The following is a 19,883-nucleotide window of genomic DNA, read 5'->3' on the forward strand; positions in this document are numbered from 1 at the left end:
TTAAAATGTGACTTTTCAACTAATTTCATGACTTATAAAAGAAACTCCTGATGAGAGCAGGCAGGCTTCCTGATGCTATCATCTGAATTATTCATGGATGAGGGCTCCGGGTACGGTACTTGTAAAGTGACAGATTGGTGGGTTTCCTTCATCGGAACACACACACACACACACACACACACACACAGAGATGAGGCCATTTTTCTTCTCTCTTCAGAATTCACTAAAGGCCTAAATATGATGAGTCATTAAAGCGACAGGTACAAGTCCGTCAGAGTTCCGTAGAGAATGGGAAGTTTAAGTTGAATGCGAGAAAACGCTTTGCTGAGCATGCATGTTTAACAAGAAGGATGACAGAACAAGTGTGTGTGTGGGGGGGGGGGGGGGGGGGGGAGTGGAGGCAGTCACATGGGTGTGTGTTGGGGGGGTGGGGGTGGATCTCTGTTTTGTGACATTCCAAGCGCCCGCAAGTACGTGTTCCACCAAAAGACGAATCAAAGGGTGGTCACCTGGGACCTTGGTGCTTATCACTGATACATCACCTTGGGGGGGTTCTATTTATGTGGTGCGTTAACGGGACATAAAAAGTTAGTATAGTTAATAGTTTCATACCTAGTACTAGTGGTTCCAGGAGTAGGATTCCTGGAATATTCTCATCATCATAAATAATGATAAATAACATGACACCTATAGACACCTGAGACCTATAGACACAAAATTGCACCCCTATAGTAACCTTTAAGGGACATAAAATCTCAGTATTGTTAAACCTCGGTTTTCATACCTAGTACTTTCTTGTTGGAATATTCTCATCATCATAAATAATAATAAATAATATGATTAGAGACCTATAGACACAAAATAGCATCCCTATCGTAACCTTTAAGGGACATAAAAACTCAGTATTGTTAAACCTCGGTTTTCATGCCTAGTACTTTCTTGTTGGAATATTCTCATCATAATAAATAATAATAAATAACATGATTAGAGACCTATATACACAAAATAGCACCCCTATAGTCACCTTTAAGGGACATAAAAACTCAGTATAGTAAAACCTCGGTTTTAATACCTACTACTTATTTGTTTATCTCTAATTGGTTCCAGAAGTAGGATTCCTGGAATATTCTCATCATCATGAATAATAATAAATAACATGATTAGAGACCTATAGACACAAAATAACACCCCTATAGTCACCTTGACATGCCTATAATCCAATATTGGAGATGACATAAGTTTCTTGTGGGAGTGGCAGTCGGACAGGAAGTGACGTCGGGACCTGCTATACAAGCCTGTTGTTCCTGTGATTAAATCTGGTGCTTGTGTGTCTCATAGGTCCATAGGTATGAATGTGAGTGTGAATGGTTGTTTGTCTATATGTGCCCTGTGATTGGCTGGCCACCAGTCCAGGGTATACCCCGCCTCTCGTCCCGAAGACAGCTGGGATAGGCTCCAGCACCCCCGGTAGAAAATGAATGAAAATAAAACGTCTAATCATCCCCACGCCAACAAGAATAGGCGGTAACGAGACCCTGACGTTTTCCTCCATCTTGCAGGAAAAGACTCCTGGTTTGAAAGTGAAAGTGAAAGTGCTGTTTCTTTAAGGGCTGCCAGGGCTGGCAGGATGATGCCGTCTGCCCCACTTTCCCAACCTGACAGAGGAGGAGCGATTAAAAATGAATGCGCCATCATGACAGCAGGTTCCCAAGATTACCATCCAATTACAGCCATGTGTGTGTGTGTGTGTGTGTGTGTGTGTGTGCATGTGTGTGTGTGTGTCTAAAATCAGTTTGTACACATCCCTCCAGATGAAACGTAGCCTATGATCGGCATTCACTCTCGCTCTTTTCCCCCCACACCATCGCACCGTTTCATCCATCACTCATCTCCTCCGCCACCTCTCTGACCCCCCCCCCCCCCCCCAAAAAAATTTTCCCCGTTGTCTCAAAACGTCCTGCCGAGAGTTGCAGTTGCGGAAGCATGCCATGTTTCCGCATCTCTAACAGCGCAACCACGCTAAGATCTTTATCGCCTCAGGATTAAAAAGCGGGATTAACCCTTCCGTTATCCCTTCTTCATTTAAAGTAACACGTAATCCTCAATGGAATACAATTCTATTTGTGCCCTTTTATGCCCGCTACCCCCCCCACACACACACACACCAACATGGCCACAACGCCAACCAACAAGAGGCCATCAAAACGGCGGCAACTAAAAATAACACTTGTTCTAATATGTAACCCGCAAGGTATGCTGGGTAACCACTTACATCAATACACAATCTGCTAGATCTGCTAAAAAAAGACCCCTATATATTCATTCATTCATTCATTTTCTACCGCTTATCCTCACAAGGGTCGCAAGGGGTGCTGGAGCCTATCCCAGCTGTCTTCGGGACGAGAGGCGGGGTACACCCTGGACTGGTGGCCAGCCAATCACAGGGCCCCCATATATTTGCACTGCTAAAATACATATAGACATTCATTCACTGCAATACTGAATGAAGTACCATAATATATGGTAAAGGGGCTGCACAGCGGTCGAGTGGTTAGCGTGCAGACCTCACCACTAGGAGACCACAGTTCAATTCCACCCTCGGCTATGTCTGTGTGGAGTTTGCATCTTCTCCCCGTGTTTTCTCTAGGTACTCCGGTTTCCTCCCACATTCCAAAAACATGCTAGGTTAATTAGCGACTCCAAATTGTCCATAGGTATGAATGTGAGTGTGAATGGTTGTTTGTCTATATGTGCCCTGTGATTGGCTGGCCACCAGTCCAGGGTGTATCCCGCCTCTCGCACGGAAAACAGCTGGGATAGGCTCCAGCACCCCCTGTGACCCTCGTGAGGATAAGCGCTAAAAAATGAATGAATGAATGAACCTTCTAAATGTGTTTTCTTAACATTATTAGAGCTCTCTAGACATGAAGTAGCACCCCTATAGTCACTTATACACTCCTATAATTCATTATTTATGACATTACACAACTCTTTTGCTAGAGACCCGAGTTCAATTCCACCCTCGGCCATCTCTGTGTGGAGTTTGCATGTTCTCCCCGTGCATGCGTGGGTTTTCTCTGGGTACTCCGGTTTCCTCCCACATTCCAAAAACATGCTAGGTTAATTAGCGACTCCAAATTGTCCATAGGTATGAATGTGAGTGTGAATGGTTGTTTGTCTATATGTGCCCTGTGATTGGCTGGCCACCAGTCCAGGGTGTACCCTGCCTCTCGCCCCAAAGACAGCTGGGATAGGCTCCAGCACCCCCTGCGACCCTCGTGAGGAAAAGCGGTAGAAAATGAATGAATATAAGGTAAGCATATTTTGAGATTTGATATAATAAAAACACCAACAATAACAAATACAGCTCCTCTGAGGTTATACTCAACATGTCATTATGCCTAAAATAATATCTCTTTGACAAGTTTCAGTAGTGCAAAAATAACTTGAAAGTAGCGGGAATGAAATAACAACAGAAATAATGTCTCTTCAGGATGAGAAAAATTGCCCTCTGAGAAAATAATAGCTCCATTTTCGCATCTCCAGGACGAATATGAAATAATATTCATTAATTTCTTCGAAAGCCCTGGGAAAATAGGGCGTTTAGTCATACTAGCAGAACATTTATTCATCCACAATGACTCAAATCGGGTCTAAAGAGATCGAATGTATTTCTTGTTGGAATAACGTATAAATATGTATACAAATAAATAAATATAATAAATATATATAATATAAATATTGTGAATGTTGTATTTTAATGTATCTTTTACTCTGTTTACTTGTTTTTATTCAACTCCATTTTTCTGTAGTGTCTTTGAGTATTTTGAAAAGCACTATACAAATAAAATGTATTATTATGATAAAAAAAAAAATTCATTTTTTTTTTTTACAAAATGATGAACATGTTGCATCACCAGCTTAGCCAAGGCAGGTGTTGGCAAACCTGGAATGTTTTTTTTAAAGTATATTTAATTTTTTTAAAAAAATTTTTTAAATTTTATATTTATTTTTGAAAGTATATTTAAAGCCTTCCACGGCTCTGTGTATGATGTCATCCGTGCTCCGGCATTAAAAGCAGCTTTAAAGCGATTAACTCCCATTTGAACGTGGCTCCATGCTGCCGCAGCCCGCCCCCTTTAAAACTAATCCCCAAGTTCTCTCATCACACCTTGCATGAGCCAATGACGTCATCTACGTGACACGTTCTCGGGCAAGCCAGTTGTTGTGTGAAACGATGTGGCCCTACATTGAATAATAGCCTTTGAAGCAACAATATGTAGTTTATTTCACCGTGGGAAAACAGTTGTTGGGAAGGTACACTGGCTTGCTAATGAGAATAGCTTCTCTGTCGTTTCCACGGCAACCATGTATCTCCTTGGTATGTAGCATCAACCCAGTTTAATTCAAGGCCAATTAGTTTACCAAAATGCATTCATCTCCTCGCGATGGAGCATCAGCCCAGTATAATTAAATGTCAATTATTTTACCAAAATACATATCGGTTTTGGATATAATTGCTATGTCCATGAAATGTTAAGAAAGTCAATTCGTTTTTCTCGTTTTGTTTCATTAGCTGTCGTTACTCCGACTTTTTTAGGCTGCCCTTGAATGCACCATCAGAAGTGAGCGTTAGCTACAGTGCTGCTAGCTAGTACTGATATCGCTCCCGTTCTTTCACCTCTTCGTTATTCCACACGGCGGTGCTGCGTGTCAATCCACTAAGGTGAGGTTTGATGACGTTATTATGTGTGTTGAGTGTTTTTTTGGTGCATAACTTCAAGTTAAATCATGCTAGCACGCTGCCTGTTTAAATGGATGACGTCACTTACATATGTACGTAGGTGCACATACCCGAATAAACGCAAAAAAAGCAAATATTCAAATGTTATTGCATACCAAACGTTAACATATGCTACTAAAAATCGTCTCAGGCCCAACACGTTCATAATTTACAGCGACAGTTCAACTCCTAGCAAAACATCGATGTGTAAATTCCGGTTCTCTCATTGAGTGACAGCAGGGTGGCCAATCACATTTTAGCACAACACTGGTAGAGCCAATCGATGCAATTGTGGGCGGTTTTTCGCTTGATCTTAGTGGTTGTGGTCTCTGTTTTATGTACCAGTACACTTTTTATTAAAATTATAGGACCAATTGAAAATTTGGCACTCAAGACAGTACCCGCACAAACGCAAAAAAGGCAAATGTTATTGCATATCAAACATTAACATATGCTACTAAAAATCGTCTCAGGCCCAACACGTTCACAATTTACAGCGACAGTTGAATTCCTAGCAAAACATCGATGTGTAAATTCCGGTTCTCTCATTGAGTGACAGCAGGGTGGCCAATCACATTTTAGCACAATACTGGTAGAGCCAATCGATGGAATTGTGGGCGGTTTTTCACTTGATACTAGTGCATGTGGTTTCTGTTTAATATACCAGTACACTTTTTATCAAAATTATAAGACCAGTTGTCATGATTTTGGCTTATAAGGAGCCTATTTCACTTTAACGTTTATCATAAAATGTTTACTTTAAATGTTTTGGTTTAACTCCCATGTCTTCTTTTTGTATTTTGAAGCTCTACATAGGACCGCCTTGAAATCCCATGGTGCAACAGTGCAAAAGGTGAATTCTTGCTATTCTACACCTGGTCCTAACCTGGTCGTTCTCGGTCCATGTTAAGTGGCGGTCTTATAATACATATTGTGCATGTTTGTTTTATACACAACACATAAATAAATAGCATGTCACCACAAATGACATAAATCACGTATTTCCCCTCCAACCTTTCAGGCTCATTAAAACCTGTAGGACACATCTTTTTCATTTTTAATGTAGAACGAGCATTCAGAATTCTGTCAGATGTTTTATTCATTGTGCTTAAATATGAATGGTAGATGACGATTAATTTTGAATGTGTTTTTAGACATATTCGTACGTAACCTCACTGATTGTGCAGTAGCAATGTGTGTGTTTTATTGTCTCAGTTCCGCCGACTGGATCCAATATGTGCCCTTACTGGTAGCGCCACCGCCGCTGGTAATATCCACAGCGATCCACTGTCTGACACAGCCGGCGCAGCCACCAGTAGTCTAGCACCAGCCAGCACATGCGGCGCAAATCACACTTCTCCAAACATGTATCTGGGATGCAGGGCTGTTCGCTCGAGCGTAGTGATGTCAAAAAGCCTCCAAACAAGCCTGCTGCTTATGAGCATTAACATGCCCAGGAGCTTTACTCAAAGCTCTCTGCACGTTTAGCCACTAGCAGCTGCTCTTGTCACAACTGTGCACACGATGGTCGTGAGCGTGCGCAGTTGTTGCACCAGTAAAAGACTTCAAGTGCACCAGAATCTTCGTATTGATCCTCCAGACCAGGGGTGTCCAAACGTCTTTCATGAAAAAAACACATCTTAGTTTTGTGAAAGAGGTGAAAAAGTAAATTATTGATATACACTTTGCTTGTTTTTTAAATTTCCCAAATATTTGATTTTTTTGGTAATATTATTATTATTATTATTATTATTAGTAGTAGTAGTAGTAGTAGTAGTAGTAGTAGTAGTAGTATTATGACTTTATTCCCATAGTATTTTGACTTTATTCCCATAATATTATAACTTTTCCCAAAGCTAATTTTCCAAAAATTACAACTTTTTTTGGTTTCTCATTATATTCGGACTTTAAACTAAATTAAACTAAAATAATATTATTTTTTCTCATAATATGATGCATTTATTTTCATAAAATTGTGACTTATTTCATATCTTATTTCAATTTTTTCTGCTATTGTTAGTTTTTAACTATTTCAACTTTCTTCTTGTAATTATGACTTTATTCCCATAATATTACATAACTTTTTCCCGCAACTAATGTATTCTTAATGTTTATTGTTACATTAGGACTTTTTTGTCAATATTTTGACTTTTCCTGCAACCTAATTAAAAAAACATTATTAATTGTTTTGTTTGTTTCTTGTAATATCACAACTTCAAAAAATATGTCTTCTTTTCTTTAATATGTCAACTTTACGCTACAAAAAATATATTTTTCTCGTAATATTACGATATTATTCTCACAAAAATAGGACTTTTCTAAACTTTTAAAAAAATATATACTTATTTTGGTTAAATATAATTTCCCTTGTTTTTAACTATTTCAACTTTCTTCTTGTAATTATGACTTTATTCCCATAATATTACATATTTTTTTGCCGCAATTCTTAACGTTTATTGTTACATTAGGACTTTTTTGGTCAATATTTTGACTTTTCCTGCAACCTAATTAAAAAAACATTATTAATTGTTTTGTTTGTTTCTTGAAAAATGAAAAATTTCTTTTTTTCTTTAATATGTCAACTTTACGCTCCAAAAAATATATTTTTCTCATAATATTACGATATTATTCTTTTCTAAACTTTTTTAAAAATTGGACTTATTTTGGTTAAATATCATGTTTTAAATATGACACAAGGCGATAAAATAAACAGCAGAGGGTCACAAATGGCCCCCGGGCTGCACTTTGGACACCCCTGCTGCAGCCCAATAAAACAGTCGATCGATATGTGACATATGCATCGACGGCAACATAAACAAGCCCAGTTCAAGCACTATTCTAATTACAGCAAGCACAGCTTTGATATTCACCAGAGAGCCGTTTACATCAGCCCCTCAGGCAATCTGTCAGTCATAATAACACACATCACAACTAATTTCAGCCGAGAGACAGAAGTAATCATTCGATCATTAGTCACTTTGCCACCAGGGGAGCAGCCGGCGATTAAAATAGGAAACATCAAACCCTGAAATGACTGTGGCTACAACAACAAGGGAACTTGAACCAAGCGGGATAGAGAAAACGATTTCTGGGTCGGTTGCTTTTTGTGATTATGTGTGTGATACTGTGTTCAAAATAAAAAATGTCACATACATTAGCGTAAAATGGTAGCTACACACAAAAAAAAATGTATTGAAACCCATTTTTTACCCCACATTAAAAAATATGTATAAATACAAAATTATAAATTTATAAAATATAATAAATAAATCATAATAAATACATATATTTGAAAAATATTAAATTTCAATTACTATTTGTAGTAATATTACATGTTTTTTTCTCAAATGTATTTTACAAATTTTACACTCATATTGCTAATTTTATTGAATATTGCCTAGCTACCTTTTGAGTGTTAAGTCATGGTGTGATGAATTTAGCATTTTTTCTGTCAAATAAAGAGACCATCTGTTTTTGTGTCTAAATTTAGTGGGTGTAGCTTAAACACTGGAGCTTATTGGAAAAAATATTTATAAATATAAAATTATAAATTTATAAAATATGATAAATACATTTGAAAAATATTAAATATAAATTACTATTTGTAGTAATATTACATGTTTTTTTTCTCAAATGTATTTTACAAATTTTACTCATACTGGTAATTTTATTGAATATTTCATAGCTACCTTTTGAGTGTTAAGTCGGGGCGTGATGAATTTAGCATTTTTTTCTGTCAAATTAAGAGACCATCTGTTTTTGTATCTAAATTTAGTGGGTGTGGCTTAAACACTGGAGCGCATTGGAAAAAAAATATTTATAAATATAAATAAATATAATATTAGAAATTTATAAAATATCATAAATTATAATAAATAAATACATTTGAAAAATATTAAATATAAATTACTATTTGTAGTAATATTACATGTTTTTTTCTCAGTATTTTTACATTTTTATTGGTAATTTTATTGAATATTTCTTAGCTACATTTTGAGTGTTAAGTCGTGGTGTGATGAATTTAGCATTCTTTCTAAGAGGACTAATGTTGATAACCTTGTTTTTTTCTTAGCTCAGGATTGACTCCTGTCAAATAAAGAGACCATCTGTTTTTGTGTCCAAATTTAGTGGGTGTGGCTTAAAGACTGGAGCTTATTATACGCCAGAAATTACGCTATATATTCCCTGAGTGGAAAATATTTGGGCACCGCAATTAATATTTTGAAGTGATCGTCACCATCATCCAATTTGTGTTGACAGTTCGTGACCTTATTGCATTAAAACGCGCAGCATCCGCTTGTTATTATCCTATGTAGCATCCTCCTCATCAAGGCTCCGGGTTTGTTTGTCACATTTTATTATTCCACTCCCCTCACCGCCTTTATCTCTCCATAACCACGTTCAACTCGGCGCCGTGCATGAATATGTTTGTGTGCCGTGTCCGCAGTTTATTGTGTATGACATAATATGGAAGCCAATTCCCCTCCCGGAACAGGCCCTGATATAATTCATGTGTGACAAGCATTGAGAATGTGCTTTGGGATTGTGGATCACATCTCTCGGAGTTCTCGGAGATGCGCTCCTGTGGAACATGAACGTACAAGACAAAAGCACTGTGTTGTGTGTTTGTAGTGCATCGCAGGACAGCGCTGAATGTTTCATTTGGTTTTATATGAGCTTTGTAGCGTGCGCGTGGATGAATAGTTTTGTTTTGTAACACCCAAATTTATTGCATTTCTTCCCTGCAGTGCGGATGATCACCTCCCGTACCTGTGAGCGTGAGTCATGCTGCCCATGCAGGCTCCGTTCTATTTCTTGAGAAATTCCATTCTTTTCCCCCCCTGCTGCCTCGAACGCTCCATTATTTACACAACATTTTAGGGGGGGGGGGGGAAATGAACCAAATGTATCTTTCGTATTGTATGTGAATACACTTGTGTGAAATATGAACCACTGCCTGATGATTCATTTTTATTTCAAATAATCCCGTTATGCTTGATGTTTCTTATAATTGGGTTTCCTTCAAATAAGGACAGAGTCAATTAAATTGCGATGCGGGAGTTGAATAATTCCCCAACCTTTTCTCTCTTATTACGACTTCAGCAAGGAGAGATCTGATTTCACGTTCATTTGCTTTTATGCGTATCATCACTTCAGGTTTGCCAAGTGACAGCAGAGACTGATAGCGCTTCATGAATCCCAAGTTGACGTCACTGTCTGGATAGTCAAGCAAAGCGGATGGATGCACTAAGGTGAAAACAAGACATTTTAGACTTCTTTTCCGATTTGTATATCCAGTAATCCTTCCTTTATCGCAGGTGATTGGTTCCAGACTCGATTGTGATAAGTGAATTTCCACAAACTATAGGATTCCTCTATTTTTAAATTGAATATTTTCTTGTTTACGTCCTTCTAAATAGGGTTTTCAACATAGATTAGAGCCCTCCAGACATGAAATAACACCCCTATAGTCTGCAGAAAGGCGAATCGAGGCAACTGGACTCTTCTTGTTGGTTGAAGACATATGCCATCACTTATCATCTTATCACTTATCATACAATCAGGACTGAAACCGAACAAAATAAATGGTAAATAAATAATTAATAGTTGGAAAAATTGAAGAAAAAAAAAACAAACAGTAATTCTTAATGCAACGAAAAGTCGCAATTTTCCAAAGAATAAACTTGAAATATTAAAAAAAAATATGCTGGAAAAAAGTTGTAATATGAGAAACAAAACAATGACTAAAGTGTTTTTTTTTGGGGGGGGGGGGCAATGTTACAAAAATAAAGTCAAAATATCTTCAGAACAAAGTCATAATTACGAGAAGTTGATGTTGAAATAGTCGGCAAATTAAAAAAAACAGCTGTAATTATACGACAATAAAGTAAAAATATTACAAGTAAAATGTTATCTAATGGGGAAAAAAAGTCATAATTATGGGGAAAAAGTCATAATTTTAGGAAAATAAACTTGTAACATACTGTCAGGAAAAATAGCATTATTTTAGTGGCATAAAATTGAAATATAAAAAAAAATACATTTGTAATTGAGAAAGAAATAAAACAGTGAATAAGGAAAATTTTGTAAAAAATATTGAATGATAATTTAATTATAATATCTTATAATTTATATATAATAATAATATTAATAATAATAATAATAAAAATAATATTATATATATTATTAAGAAAATTCCATCCATCCATCCATCCATTTTCTATGCCCCTTACCCTCATTAGTGCTGCATGGGCATGCTGGAACCTATCCCAGCTGATTTTGAGCGAGAAGTGGGGTACACCTTGGACTGGGAAAGAAAATTTATGAAAATTATTTAAGTATTTAAGAAAAAAGTGGAAATATTTTGAAAAAAACCCCAGCAAAAATGGGGTAAAAAGAGCACAGACCAAAGTTGATATTAATAACATACTTTTTCATCCATACAAAATACTGTATCAAAGTGGTCCTTTGCATCCTTTCATGTTTCACTATGTGACCCTGGCTGCAAAAACTTCCCGCCGTGTGTTCGAATCACATGACCCGAAACCCCAAATGAGCTTCTGCATGTTTCATCATGACTAACCTTTACCTCTTTACCCCTAGCTTGGAGAGCTGACCTCCCCAGGAGGGTCTGTCCACCGCCAGGCCTGTCATGCTCCACTTGGAGCTCATCACGCTACCAACCCCCAGCTGACAGCTCGCCGCGGCCCTACGACCTTGTTGTCTACTTAGTGCAGCATGAAGGTACTCGGGACAGACTCGCTCTAAAAAAAAATAAATGTCTCCGGTTTGTGTGAAACCGTGAAAACGACATCACTATTATAGCAAGATCGGCTAATCAATGTTGGAATCATTGGAATCAAACCGCAGCTTTCAGAATATCACCGAGCGGACTCGGATGCATCATCACAGGTGTGAGAATACGCTATACATCCCATCATCGCAAGGCACCTTTAACCCGTCTATGCTAGCAGACCGTATATGTTGCTTTTACGCGTATCATCACTTCAGGTTTGCCAAGTGACAGCAGAGACTGATAGCGCTTCATCAATCCCAAGCTGACGTCACTGTCTGGATAGTCAAGCAAAGCGGATGGATGCACTAAGGTGAAAACAAGACATTTTAGACATCTTTTCCAATTTGTATATCCAGTAATCCTTCCTTTATCGAAGGTGATTGGTTCCTGACCCAATTGTGATAAGTGAATTTCCACAAACTACAGGATTCCTTTATTTTTAAATGGAATATTTTCCTGTTTATGTCCTTCTAAATAGGGTTTTCAACATAGATTAGAGCCCTCCAGACATGAAATAACACCCCTATAGTCTGTAGAAAGGTGAATCGAGGCAACTGGACTCTTCTTGTCGGTTGAAGACATATGCCATCACTTATCATGTGCTTACAATCAGGACTGAAACTGAACAAAATAAATAGTAAATATATAATTAATAGTTGGAAAATTTGTAAAAAAAAAAAAAAAAAAAAGTCATTCTTAGTGCAACAAAAAATCGCAATTTTCCAAACAATAAACTTGAAATATTAAAGAAAAATATGTTGCAAAAAAGTTGTAATATTATGAGAAACAAACAAAACAATGAATAAAGTGTTTTTTTTTTTGGGGGGGGGGGGGGTTGCAATGTTACAAGAATAAAGTCAAAAGTCATAATTATGAGAAGTTGATGTTGAAATAGTTCTTAAATAAAAAAAAACAGCAGAAATGGAAAAAAAACCCCAGCTGTAATTATATGACAAAGTAAAAATATTACAAGTAAAATGTTATCTAATGGGGAAAAAATAATTTTAGGAAAATAAACTTGTAACCTAAAATAGCATTATTTTAGTGGCATAAAGTTGAAATATTAAAGAAAAAATACATTTGTAATTGAGAAAGAAATAAAACAATGAATAAGGAACATTTTGTGAAAAATATTATGAGAATGAAGTCAATAATAATAATAATAATGATTATTATATTATTATTATATATATATTATAATAGTATATATTATTAATTATTGTATATATTATAATTTAATTTATATATATAATTTAATTATAAATGACAAATTATAAATAAACTTGAAATATTAAAGAAAAATATGTTGTAATATTATGAGAAACAAACAAAACAACGAATAAAGTGTTTTTTGTGGGGGGGGTGCAATGTTACAAGAATAAAGTCATAATTATGAGAAGTTGATGTTGAAATAGTTGGTAAATAAAAAAAAAACAGCAGAAATTGAAAAAAAACCCAGCTACAGATATGAAATAATAACCGTGAAAACGACATCACTTTATAGAACGATCGGCTAATCAATGTTGGAATCAAACTGCAGCTTTCAGAATATCACCGAGCGGACTCGGATATGCATCACCACAGGTGTGAGAATATACGCTATACATCCCATCATCGCAAGGCACCTTTAACCCCGTCTATGCTACCAGACCGTATATGATGTATATGTCCACCGCTTGTAGCTGCAAAGATACAGAACATTAAAATTGCAGGGAGGCATAACCTCTCTGAGTACCCCTATAAATTTCTAATGTGCTCTAGTCCTCCATGAAGGCCTCTGGTGTGTGAGAGAGCACACGTATGTGTGTGTGTGTGTGTGTGTGTGTGTATAATCAGTAATTACCTCACTTCTAGAAAAAAAACACACATTGTTAAGACAGCAGATGAAGGAACAAGAGGGCAGAGAAAAAGGAAAAGAAAAGTCATATGACTCAGAAAATCCTAATTATGATCGTTCCGGGCATTGAAGGGGCGTCGTAAAGGTTTCGGGTTCTTTTTCCCGGTGATTAAAGGGAAGTGTGCGTATGTGGCGAGCGTGTTCACGAACAATAATGTTCCAAGCTCTCTCTCTCTCACAGGGCTCGCCGCTAGATGGGAAAACTAGAAGAAGTAGATTATGGTTTCATGTGATATCATCGTTCAGCTCTCAACATTTTCTTTTTCGCTGTTTTTTTTTATGATGGATTGACCTCATTTGTGTGATTAGTGAAAATAAATGGGATTTTTCATGTGATGTGTATTACATTTCCACAGCCAATGCTAACTGTAATGGATATCAGCTTCCATTCAGTTTTTCATCCATCTCGCCCGATGCGGTGCAAACTTTATCCAGCCAGGACCGCAAAGTGAAAAAATGAAAGGATGCAACTTTGCCCCTCGGATATTTTGTGAAGCTACACATGCTAAGACGTGAGGTATATTTCAAGAAAAAACTGCATCAGCCCTGTCAAATAGCGTTTTATTTATTTTCCATCTATTTCTATTTCTTTCTTCTTGTAAATTATGTATTTATTCCCGAAATATTTAAACTTTATTATCATAATATAAAGCCTTTTTCCCCCCAAACTAATTCTTAAAAACTTTTCTTTAATATGCTATTAAAATTACATAATGTTTCCTCATAATATTCATCATAATTATTATGGGTAAGACTTTTTGTCGTAATATTTTGACTTTATTTCCCCCAAAATAATTCTTAAAAATGTTCTTTAATATGCTATTAAAATTACATAATGTTTCCTCATAATATTCATAATTATTATGAGTAAAAATTTTTGTTGTAATATTTTGACTTTATTTTCATGAAATTAAGGCCTGTTTTTTTCAACCTATTATCATAATATAAAACCTTCCCCCCCAAAATAATTCTTAAAAACTTTCTTTAATATGCTATTAAAAGTCCATGCTTCTTCATAATATTCATAATTATTATGGGTAAGACTTTTTTGTCGTAATATTTTGACTTTATTCCCCCCAAATTAATTCTTAAAATTTTTCTTTAATATGCTATTAAAATTACATAATGTTTCCTCATAATATTCATAATTATTATGAGTCCGAATTTTTTGTTGTAATATTTTGACTTTATTTTCATGAAATTAAGGCCTGTTTTTTTCAACCTATTATCATAATATAAAACCTTTTACCCCCCAAAATAATTCTTAAAAACTTTCTTTAATATGCGATTAAAATTACATAATGTTTCCTCATAATATTCATAATTATTATGGGTAAGACTTTTTTGTCGTAATATTTTGACTTTATTCCCCCCAAATTAATTCTTAAAAAATTTCTTTAATATGCTATTAAAATTACATGTTTCCTCATAATATTCATCAGAATTATTATGGGTAAGACTTTTTTGTCGTAATATTTTGATTTTATTCTCATAAAATTAAGGCGTTTTTTCAAATTATTTCAACTTTCTTCTTGTAAGATTATTATTATTATTATTCATAATATTTGACATTTTCCTCATAATTTTCTAGCTTTTTCTCCCAGCGTAATTTTTCAAAAATTTAATTTTGTATAATATTTCAACTTTATGCTCCTAAATTAAGGCCTGTTTTTTTTCAAACTATTTCAACTTTCTTCTTGTGAGATTATCATTATTATTCATAATATTTGACCCTTTCCCCATAATATTCTAGCTTTTTCTCCCAGTTTAATTTTTGAAAAGTTACATTTTGTATAATATTTCAACTTTAGGCTCCTAAAATGATGTTATTTTCCCTTTGAATATTATGACATTATTCCGTAAAAAATACTATTTTGATGAAGTTTTTGTGAAATAAATATTTTTTTATTTTCTTGTTGAATTCTATTTTTAGAATATGCTAAAAAAAACAAAAAAAAACATCAGTAGGTTAGACATGCCTGGTCTAAATGATTGAAGGAACGGATGGGTGGATTGTGGAAGTTATAGTAGTCTGTAGTATACTGTACGTACTGTGTAATGTGGCCCCCCGGTACGAGTACTGTGCTGTAAGTGGGAATATACAGTCAATCCAACTCAAGAGTGGGAGCCATGAAAGGAACATCGGGGTTCCAGTAGAATATTAACACCCCTTCCAGAGTCTCTTCTGCATCTTTAAGATTTCTTGAGAGGCAATTTAGTGCATGAGTGCTTCACAATGACGAGCAGTCAGAGGATGGAGAGCATGGAACGATTATGTGAGAGATTCAAAGCCTTGTTCTCACATTTTGTTGGGTAAAATGTTGTAAGACTGGACATGACTTATTTAAGTGGTAATTAGCCATAATTCCTAATTCATTAAGAACAAAGGGTGAAAATGATGTGGAACTATGATGGAAAAGAAGATGGAAAGTCGAATTGAAAATCACGCAACACCTTTACCTTATTGGCCCGATGGATGAGGGAATGCAGAGTGGATGATTGGATGGATGATGGCATGGTTAGATGGATGTATTGATGAACTGATGTATGGAGGGATGGATTCATTGATGTGACTGATTGAATGGTTGGATGGCGGGGTGACTTCCTGGATAGATGGATGAACGGAGCAATGGATTTATGGATGGATAGATGAGTGGTAGGATGGCTGGATGATTGACTGATGGATCAATGGGTGGATGGATGGATGGATGGATGTGCCAATGGACAGGATTGATGGATGAATGAGTGAATGAAGGCTGGATACTCGATTGGATGAATGATTGCCTGGATAGATGGATGAATGGTCCAATGGATGGATGATTGCCTGGATAGATGGATGAATGGTCCAATGGATGGATGATTGCATGGACTGATGGATGGATGGATGTGCCAATGGACAGGATTGATGGATGAATGAGTGAATGGAGGATGGATACTCGATTGGATGGATGATTGCCTGGATAGATGGATGAGCGGTCCAACGGATGGATGATTGCATGGACTGATGGATGGACGGATGGATGGATGGACATCCCAATGGACAGGATTGATGGACGAATGAGTGAATGAAGGCTGGATACTCGATTGGATGGATGATTGCCTGGATAGATGGATGAACGGTCCAATGGATGGATGATTGCCTGGATAGATGGATGAACGGTCCAATGGATGGATGATTGCCTGGATAGATGGATGAACGGTCCAATGGATGGATGATTGCCTGGATAGATGGATGAACGGTCCAATGGATGGATGATTGCATGGATGGATGGATGGATGGATGGATGGACGCGTCAATGGACAGGATTGATGGACGAACGAGTGAATGAAGACTGGATACTTGATTGGATGGATGATTGCCTGGATAGATGGATGAACGGTCCAATGGACGGACGGATGAAAAGGTCGATGGATGGATGGATGGATGGATGGATGTGCCAATGGACAGAATTAATGGAGGATGGATACTTGGTTGGATGTATGATTGCATGGTGGGACGGATGTATGGATGAATTGATGTATGGAGGGATTGATTGACAGACATCGAAATGACTGATTAGATGATACCCGGAGAAAACCCACGTAGAGATAGATGAGGGTGGAATTGAACCCGGGTCTCCTAGCTGTGAGGTCTACGCGCTAAACACTCGTCCACCGTGCAGCCTGAGAATGTATTTTTTCCTGCAAAATACGGTGAATATTTCCGACATCTTGAAATCTTTTTTTTCAATAGCTTGTAGTTTTGCGGGACACATGACATTTATACACTAAAATACACACATACACATACACACAACGGGCAGAGAGGTTCCGACATGGACTCCCTGGAGCATGTCTTGTGTTGTAGCCAATGCGTTGCGACAGAAAACCTGACTCACAACAGCACCCGAGGGCGCTTGGCATCAGCGCCGAGCCCATACGCGGTCGACTCGCTCGCAGCACCGACCCCTTCCTTTTTTCCGAATCGGAAGCAGCACCCAAGCACCCAGTCATCCTACGACTGTCAGCATTTGACTTTTTCCAAATCATCTTCACGCTTGGATTCATCGTCTGAAGCGGGGCTGAATTGTCACCATAGGTTAAAATCTCAGAGGTCCGAGTGCAAGTGCTTTGCAATCAGACGGAACAGCAGCCCACTGGTTCTTGGATAACACTGAGCGGTCCAAGTACTCAAGACATATGAGTTTGTTTTATGGCGGTATCCGAGTCCTCTTTTTGGCAGTGTCAGATTGCACCATTAGTAGTGGTTGTTGGGCAAATCCTATTAGTGACGGGTGTCACTCATGTCAAATGCGAAAGGATCAACTCTACAGATGTTCTGCTTCTCCCACACTGGCAGTCATAGAATCCCGATTTCAAATCTCTGTTCCATATGTTGACCCGGACTCACACCTTGTCCACCTATGACAGATATTGTACAGTAGGGGTTTCAAACACGTGGCACTTGGGGTGGGTGGGGGGGGGGGGGGGCATACAACGATGAATCTTGCACACAATAAAACTAAAATAAAGTAAAATTATTCCAACAACATGAATGCTAGGTTAATTGGCGACTCCAAATTGTCCATAGGTATGAATGTGAGTGTGAATGGTTGTTTGTCAGCTGGGATAGGCTCCAGCATACCCATGACCCTTGTGAGGATAAGCGGTAGAAAATGAATGAGTCAATGAATGTGCACTTGGTGAGGGGGGGGCGTACAACAATGAATCTCGCACACAATAAAACTAAAATAAAGTAAAATGATTCCAACAACATGCATGCTAGGTTAATCATTATCATGTACCCAGAAAAAAATACTAAGTTTGATTAATGTTCATATTAAAGGTTAATTAACTGTTAATAGTTGTTCTCCCTATCCGTGTGGAAGTGGTAAGTTTTTGGCTATTTTAAGTTTAAAAGAAATAACTTGAAGGCTACCATTTAGGTCGCTAGCTCTCTAGTTTGCGAGTTAGCATGCGTCTCAAGACCCTGCAGTTGCGCAATATGTTGTAAATAAAAAAAAGTATAAATGTGACTATAGTCGAGTTTTGTCATGTCGACAGGGCTCTAATAATGCTTTGTTTATTTTAATCTGAAAAAAATAATTTGTCTACCCACCAACTATATGTGGTTTCTTAAGTTTTTATTATTTGCCGTTTTATTATTATTATTATATTTATTTATTACTGATTGATTGATTTTCTTTATTCTTGATTTATTTTTTTTCATCTTATTTTGTGCAGAAAAATAAAAATTAAGATATTTGAGAACAGTGGAATGTTTTATCAGAGCTTTTATTGTAGAAAATCGGAACCAAAGCACTGAAAAATATTGTATATTTTTCTGTTTTTAATAAATGTGTTTTTTTTTTTGGAAAACCTGATGCGGCCCAGCCTTGCCCAGACCCTAGCTCCAGTGGCCCCCAGGTAAATTGAGTTTGAGACCCCTGTAGTACAGTATAAGCGGTACTTCGTTATGCTCTACTTCAAATGACTCCGTTCGTGTTCGGACGCCGCATCAATCTACGCGGCACAATCAGCCGCTCGACTGACATAAAATCGAGATCTTCAAAGTAAAACGCCCTGTGGTCTCCCGATCATATAACACGTTGCTACATTACAGTGACAAGCGCTGACATCAGGCCAGAAATCAATGGATATGAGGATTTTTCATCAGACTACGGAAGGCCAACGGGTATTGACCGCACCGACAAACCACAACAATCAAACAAAGTGAGTTCGAATCTTCGCCTCCGAAAAATGCTCCCTGCGGGATATTAAACTAGTTAGCTCAGAGCGATGCAAAGTACACACATTTGCATGATGCTGTGGTTATTACTTGGAGCTGTGTGCGCCTCAGGGTGCTGTTTTCCGACGTGCTTGACTTGTGCTTTAGGGGCCCTATGAAATCCATTTTATTTTCACGTTTATAAGTCCATTTTTTTCCAAATCCCGAGACCAAGGAATGGAAAACAAATAGATTTTACAGTATAAACAAATATCCACTCACATCTGTTACACTATAGCCACGTTTACATGAGGAGTTTTGGTCATTCCGAATGACCTTTCCAAAAGCAATGGTATACATCAGGGGTCTCAAACTCAATTTACCTGGGGGCCACTGGAGCTAGGGTCTGGGCGAGGCTGTTTTAAAAAAAACAACAAAAAAACGCATTTATTAAAAACAGAAAAATGAATAAACTTTGCATTGTTTCCGATTTTCTACAAGAAAAGCTCTGATAAAACATTCCACTGTTCTCAAATAACTTCATTTTTATTTTTCTACACAAAATAAGATCAAGAATAAAGAAAATCAATCAATCAGTAATAAATAATAATAATAAAACGGCAAATAATTAAAAATTAAGAAACCACATATAGTTGGTGGGTAGACAAATTATTTTTTTCAGATTAAAATTAACAAAGCA

The 19,883-nt window shown here is 37.0% G+C and overlaps 1 protein-coding gene across 1 annotated transcript in view; it reads left to right on the forward strand.

Moving 5' to 3' along the window:
• Window positions 1-4,207: 4,207 nt before the first annotated feature.
• sgsm3 (small G protein signaling modulator 3) overlaps window positions 4,208-19,883 on the forward strand; it is a 45,115-nt gene continuing 29,439 nt past the window's right edge. Inside the window, exons 1-4 of the mRNA XM_058049958.1 lie at window positions 4,208-4,726; window positions 5,590-5,636; window positions 9,941-10,035; window positions 11,387-11,527. The gene's annotated coding sequence lies outside the window, so the exon portion shown is untranslated. The remainder of the gene's footprint in view (window positions 4,727-5,589; window positions 5,637-9,940; window positions 10,036-11,386; window positions 11,528-19,883) is intronic.

This window comes from Doryrhamphus excisus, chromosome 15, assembly GCF_030265055.1.
Source record: "Doryrhamphus excisus isolate RoL2022-K1 chromosome 15, RoL_Dexc_1.0, whole genome shotgun sequence".
NCBI lineage: Eukaryota > Metazoa > Chordata > Actinopteri > Syngnathiformes > Syngnathidae > Doryrhamphus > Doryrhamphus excisus.